The sequence below is a fragment of the Gadus morhua genome, chromosome 2 (assembly GCF_902167405.1).
Source record: "Gadus morhua chromosome 2, gadMor3.0, whole genome shotgun sequence".
Taxonomy (NCBI): Eukaryota; Metazoa; Chordata; class Actinopteri; order Gadiformes; family Gadidae; genus Gadus; species Gadus morhua.
This window is the reverse complement of record NC_044049.1, coordinates 25,908,580-25,915,990: the sequence shown is the minus strand read 5'-3', so window position 1 is coordinate 25,915,990 and position 7,411 is coordinate 25,908,580. Positions and strand designations below refer to the sequence as shown.

At 42.0% G+C, this 7,411-nt stretch overlaps 1 long non-coding RNA gene across 1 annotated transcript; it reads left to right on the top strand.

Moving 5' to 3' along the window:
- Positions 1–708: 708 nt before the first annotated feature.
- On the top strand, positions 709–2,852 carry LOC115559655 (uncharacterized). Its single transcript, XR_003979624.1, has 3 exons — positions 709–727; positions 951–1,013; positions 1,155–2,852. It is a non-coding gene; the product is annotated as an uncharacterized LOC115559655 (long non-coding RNA).
- The last annotated feature ends 4,559 nt before the right edge of the window (positions 2,853–7,411 follow it).

Here is a 7,411-nt window from a genome sequence, read left to right as displayed (position 1 = left end):
TAAACAATAAACTGCAGTTATATTTTAGCTAATGGGTTCCTATTATAATCCAGGTGTTTGGGAGGAATGGGAAAAAGAGGCAATTTACTTCGTTACCAAGGTCAAAGGACAGCGTGTTGTCACAGATACTCAACTGCGATCATCTCACCAGGAAACGTCATCGCTGGGCCTCACTGGCTTCCGCATGCCATTGGCGAACAGAATCCCCCCGTCACTCTATGCTCACTTGTGTTTCGTCGTAACACTGATATTCTCCCCAACATTCGTAATCAACATTACAGATCTCTGTGATGCAAGCGTACCCCTCAGCTCCGTTCACGGTCTCCGTTCATACTAGGAAATCCATCTAATTTAGACATATTGTTGTCATATTGGTCTCTGTAGTTACCTAGTAAGTTAGATATAAATGCGGTGGTAGTTCCCCCCCGGTTAGGCTTAGTTACAAAGTAAGTACAGGGTAAGCAGGTGTAACAGGGTGTAATATCCCTTTAGTAATAATTACACAAAATTGCCTTTTACATTGCCTTAATTGCCTTTTACACTTTTATTACCTGAAGTTTAGCTTTCCAGCGGCCTTATGTGCCCCTTTCTAGTTGATTTTGTTCTTTGATTTAGCTCCACCTCCTTCTGTACTCCCGCCCACATTTCTGAGAACCCCATGAGTTTCCTGTCCCGCCCCCCCCCCGCCCTGCCCTCTTCCCTTTTGTTCTGACTCTCTTGGGAAGAGGTGGGTGCATTTATTTGCCCCCATTTTGTGATCAAATCCCTAACCATCTTATCATTTATGTTAATTATTTTGACGATACATTGTTTAATGAAAGTGTCATGTAAATATCAATGCATAGATTCAGTGTTTTGGAGAACGTTATATTTTATTCCGATATGCTAGCATGCACCTGACCTTCGTGTAGTCATGCTAGTACCCCTCCCCCTCTGTGTGCTTTGTGTAGGAGTTGGAGGATTGTTTAAGGGCACTTACTGAAAGGAAGCTGTTGTTTGATATTTGTCTTCAGGTATGTCTTTTATTTCTTGAATTTCAAACATTTTTGTGATAAAGTTGTATGCCCCCTTTGTTCTGATTCTCTTGGGAAGAGGAGTTGGAGGATTGTTTAAGGGCAATTTCTGAAAGGAAGCTGTTTTATATTTGTCTTCAGCGGCAAACAATAAATGGACGTCGGATTTCCCGAGTCCGGACTGAGATCCTGGGTCACGTCTTTGTCCAAGAAAAATACACAACGCAGATTCAGCCGGTCACAAGGCTGTAATCTGAAGTTTTTTTGATTGATGAGAATACAACACGTATCAATCCATCTGCTTTAGTAGTGTATTTGATGCCATCATAAATTATGTGCCTGCAGTTATCTTACTGGATTTGGTTGAGCTTGAAAGCCAGTCAGCTGAGACTATATCAAACCTTCTCTTTATAATGTCTCCAAATGTGGGGACAGGAGGGAAAGCATCATAAAGGCAAACTTCATTGCTTTTGCATGTGAGAGTGCAAATGCCATGTTAGGCAGGAAGGCTAATGCAGAAGTATCCCAATCTTTAAGTGTGGCACTGTCTCAATCACAGAGTATAATTATCTGTGGTTGATACAGTCAAACATTTAAATAATAATATTATCATTTTATCGAACCCTATACTGCCGGGAACTGGCTCAACGTGCACAACAAAATAAAGTGAATCTGCAGAAGATTGGGAGGGTCCTTGATCTTTGATGGCAGCCAGCAGCTTCAGAACGGTGAAGGCTGTATGGATCTACTACAAAGCTTTGCATTACCGCTTCAATGCTTCTTCTGGAGATGCCTCAAGGGACGAGAAGGAGAAGGCTATGAACAGCGGCCTGATAGCCAACATCGAGACACATGGAGGCACACATTAGACTAATTTCTTCAACCATAGCTACTCCAGTTGAATAATGGCGGAAGGCCCTTACAGCTGCATAGAGACTGGAGTTTTGTGGTATCTCCTTAAAAACCAGTGTGAGGATACGACCGATAGATTCAACAAAGTTCCTTCATTCACTTATTGAGAATCCAGAGGACAGGTGGTTTAGCACTGGCTCAAGCAGACATCCAAGTGCAACACCTGAGAACAAAGCTCTGCATACAGACTTCTTTGATACAGTTCTTAATCCAGAAAGCTGGCCTGTGGCCTCAGATGAACGTTATGGAGAGGGTTTGCATCAAACAACAGTTCACGTTTGACCCAAGGGGAGTGCTTGAGGGCTTCTGAGATTATAAAAAGGACTCTGGTATAATACCTGACGACTGGTCCCACAATCATTAATATTCTCAGCCTCGTACCTGCGAGCAGTGCAGAAGGCGAACCAGGGTTCAGTTGAATGAATATTATCATCAATCCGCTGAGGTGTAGTGTGCTGAAGAAGACTGCGTCGTCATTGCTGTTTGTTAGTCTGAATGGTCCTCCGTTGTCCAAGGGGAACTCAAAAGGAGTATGTAAAGTGTTGGCCGGTGAAGCATAGAGGAGCACACGGTCACGCGCCTGCAAGCCAACCCCTCAAGTGGAAAACGGGGCGCTCTGAGCGGTGTTGTGATTATTCTTATTATATTATTTGTGGGCAAGCTATAGTCGTTTTTCTGCTAATCAACTGTAAATAGTATTTTTTTCTAATTGTAAGGTATCGTTCAGAATTCTACTGTGATTGCAGTTTGTCATATAACATTTTGTGCTACATTCTCCAAATAAATAAACCAGCATTCTCAATATAATTTGTTTTTTACCAGTATGTTGTGGTTCACCTGATTGCAGAATTCAGAGTTTATCCACCTCCCTTTTACCACTACTGCCTGGTTACAGGGTAAGTGCAGGGTATGCAGGCTTTAATTACAGGGTAGATACAATATATATATACAAACACAAACTGATAGCCAAGACTTTCTAACATTTATTTAAAGACACACCATGAATTTTGTATTCTGAAACAAAACCCACTAGCCTGCTTAGTTTGCGTGTGTTGATATTTTGTTATTTATATCATAGGCTATGTATACATAAATATCACGTGCGTGTTTGTAAATGAAACTAAGTTTTTGGAGAAGTATTTTATGAAAAGGGGAAGTGAAAGAGGCTGATTGAAAACAAAGATACAGGTTACTCTGTGTGCAAAAAATAATAATATTTATTACAACTTAATTAATTATAAATAATTAGCAGAACTGCAACACTCAATGAAATCATGACATGAATTCCATTTTATAAAAGCCATTGTGTAATTGATTTTTTTTTAAATGTAATGTAAATATACTTCAATCTACCAGGCATAAAGATAAATGCAGTCTCCCACAATGCATTAATGCGTAAGGAGGACATTTCCTACGACTGCGTCGCTTCTGAGTCTTAGCAAGCCTCGAACTGGGTCTCTCAGATGTGAGTCACCATTAATGTGACACATGGAAGCAGAACAATGTGCTGTTTGTTTGAGACGTGAGAACCAGAAGGAGTGTGCTTAAAGCTTTGCAGCAGACATCCAGGTTTGACAATGAAATGCTTGAATGGTTATCAGAAATCCGCGAAAAATCTGCATTCAATTGTGAAGGATGAGACAGTAGTTGTGGCTAGTCAATGCAAAATACAGCAGGGAAATCTTCATCAAGTCAATGCTTTTGTCCCCTCCTCATCCATGTGTTGAGTCTGGCCGCAGCCACAGCCTCACAGATGTGATTCGTGAATGGCTTTTAATCTCTATCACAAACACACCCGCACTCTCCACCCAACGTTGGCCTTCAATATTCAACACGACAAATTACTTATCTCCGATGTTGATATTTGGAATTTTTCCACTTGCATGTTGTAGTTAGTTGCTTGCATATGTTAATTTAACAAATGCATTTAAAAAAAAAAGAAATATATAAGTAGTTAGTGGAATTTGTACTTGATTTCCTAACTTAACATGTAGTCATTTTCTCAATGATAGGCTACAACAAGGCTATACTTAATATAATATAAATAATGTTTCTTGCAATGTAATAACTATGTATAAACAAATCTATTTTGACAGTATATATACCTGCTTTTCCCATCTGTGATCAATAAAGTTATATCTTATCGTATGCACATTGCCATTTGAATAAAGGATATTTTGTTTGATGGTTGTTGGTGGTCTAACAAGAGAGACAGGTGTGTGTTAGACACATTCTCAGTACGGTAACATTAAGGGTGGTCTATAGGTAAGATTTAAGAGCTATTGATTGTGTGTATGCATCACTTCTAAATGGATGAAAAAATGAAAGGAGAGAGTGAGCAAAATGGTAGGGGAAATTTTGGGGCATTTCTCATGGTATTATCTGCTCGCTCTATTTACATCCCTCAAACCTTCCCTACAGCACCTTCCAAAGTCAATTAGTTGAAATGAAAAAGTCGGTCTTTCTGGATGACACAATACCACTGAGATGCGTTTGTTTGTGTTCCTTGGTTATGGGCGAGCAGTGCAGCAAGACAAATTTATTTTATGTATATTCCTTGTGCATATGCATGCAAATGTCTGCGTGAGGTGTGCATGAAGTGTTTGATTGTGTGTTTGTGTGTGTGTGTGTGTGTGTGTGTGTGTGCGTGTGTGCGTGTGTGTGTGTGTGCGTGTGTGCGTGTGTGTGTGTGTGTGTGTGTGTGTTTTTATATGTGAGAGTGTGTTTGCTTGAGAAATCAGGTTGCGGCAACAGGGAATGGAATAGATTGTTTGTATTTGTCGTCCAAAACGACCAATAAGAACCTTTTATCCCCCTATCGACTGTTCGAAGACACAGCATAAGTCAGGTATGTCAATGGTCTGTCTGGCCAAAACAAAATGGATCAGGTCTGTGCACTCTGTTTGAAGAGCAATATCAGACCCTACTGTGCATTTAGACATGTTTCTGCTGGAGCAGAATATGCACGCGATTAGCCCCTTCTTTCATGGAACTATCACCAAGCGTCTCCATTGCTGCTCACAATAAGTTTGCTACAATATACGAGATTCATTTCCGGGGCTTGTAAGTGATTCACAAAGCATCACCCAAATGCACCATGTGAAATTTGGCATTTCTACCAATCTTGGAAGAGCTCCAAAAGAGCTTCAACCTTCGAGTAATTAGGCATCAAACGGCGTTGGTTTCCAGATCCCCATTTCAGCTGGTAGATAGAGAATAGAGAACTTGTGCCTTACGGCGTATAAAGATGATGGGTCGTGGCCCTGGGCCATGCCACATATGAGATAATAAAGAGGTTGCTTTGCTTTTCACTCATCATTTTTCTTTATGAGATAAAGGTCTTATTCTCAGAAATAGGTGTTTGATCGGTTGGGTAGGCCTGAGCAGTGGGGGTTGTATCGTGACCCTACGGACTTCAGTGGGGGTTTCATTCCGTCTGCGCACGGCACCTTCTCAACGAGCAGGTGTGCGCCTGCAGCCAGAGGGGGCGCCAAAATACATATTCCCCACACAATGTTATGTAGTACTTCATTGATAAATAGCGTTTTTTTTTGGGGGGGATGGAGCCTTAACAATGGCTCGTTACTCACTTCCTGTAGTACTTCCTCTTCCCCAAATTTGTCATCGTACTTGTCCTTGAGGCCCTCGTTCATATAAAGGAGAACCCAGGTCTCTTGCTCAGTGTGCGTGTAACCTGGTAATTACATCACTTACTGTCGGGCTGGATGTATAGTACATGATCTACTTTTAGTTATAGTCAACTTTAATGACCTGATTCATATAAAAGAGACAAGAAGCCTCTATCTAACTCCAGAGTCAGTCTGTGAACCTCTGAATGGTGTGTTTGCATCACTTCCTGTCGGTTTCAGGGGGGCACTCACACTAGGCCATCTGGACCGTGACCGAGTATGTTTTCCCCTTTAAGTCTACATCGATTGGCTAGTGTGAGCACACCATCCGTACTCAAGTACAGTTAGGGCACACTCACACTAGGCAAAGTTGCCCTGTGCCGTCCTCAAGTACGATCCCCCCCCTCTGACTCGTGCCACTGGCCTGTGCTCCCACTTAGCAATCTCAACTGGGCCTGAGTACGTTTGTTTTGACACCCGTCATCCTGCTCAGGTTGCGTGTCCGTGCGTGTGCTCGCGTTGGCTCACCGGCATCTGAACCGTGGCCTGAGCACACCACTGCGGAGTGAACTGAGGCCACGGAATTGAACTGTACTTGAGTATGGATGGCGTGCTCACACTAGCCAAACGATCTAGACTTTTGTCTAGGGGGGGGGGGGCAATCGTCCCTGAGTATGGTACAGGGCAACTTTGCCTAGTCTTTTGAAAATTCTTTTTCGTCTTCCTTTTGCTTTATTGATGCTTTAACACGTAAAAGCGGGACCACAAAATGTCTGTATTTATAATTAACCTTTGGAGTGTTTTTTTCATTGGGAACAAAGCGGACATCGATTTCTGTCGCGCCACAAAAACATGTCGGCCTAGTCGAGAAGAATGAATGTCATCCCTGAGTCACTCACATTTTTTTTTAATTTGAAAGAACATCATCAGTTACATAAAATGGCAGCGAAGACAACCGCTCAGATGACTACACAACACCAAGACATTGATTCAAACAACATGCAAGCGGAGGGGGTTCAGGGACTGTCACCATGGTAACGACAGAATACGCTGCATTACCTAACATCCTAAACATCGTGTACGTTTACCGACTGAAGTTTACAAAAAACTAGATTCACATTTATTGCGAGAAATGTTATCAAAACGCATCTTAAATTAAGTTGTATCTAAATCTTAATGCCGAAACTGTCTTTCAATGACGCCATTTCCACAGAGATGAAAGCAAATGTCATCCATTGTGTTTTGGCAACACAGGACCTTGACCGACGTGACATAATGCTCTTTCTTCCAACAGTTGATAGGGGACTCAAAAATTCATATGGGTTGTTTTGGACGACATAAACAAACCACCTATTCCGTCGTTAAGGCTGGAGGTCACCTTGGTGTGTCGGTCGACGCGGCCATATGATGTAACACCCTCCCTCTTTGACATCTTCAGAACGATGGCTCTCAAGAACAGGCAGAGCTGATACACTAGAGCCGGAGTATTAACGAGAGAGATGGACGCACTCCACAGCGGCGGGAATAGGCTGAGCAGTGCCCCCAGATGGGTTCAAGGTGAACAACCATTGTCCCATGAACCCCCCTGATCATCTTCTATGACCTCTTCAAGACCCCCCCGTCATATCTAGACCACATGACAGCCACAAAGACATTCATGCAAAAAAAAACGGCTTTATAATACAGCCAAAGACTGTTATAAAATCTTGTAATCAAAAGAGGAGGAGACACAATAAGCAAATTATGTTAAGGTGTTAAACATCAAATACGTGGGAGGTCTACTTTGCAAGTATCTTTGCTCCATTTGGCAGTACCATTTGGGTTGAATTTCATTTTAAAGGCATGCAATGACAAATC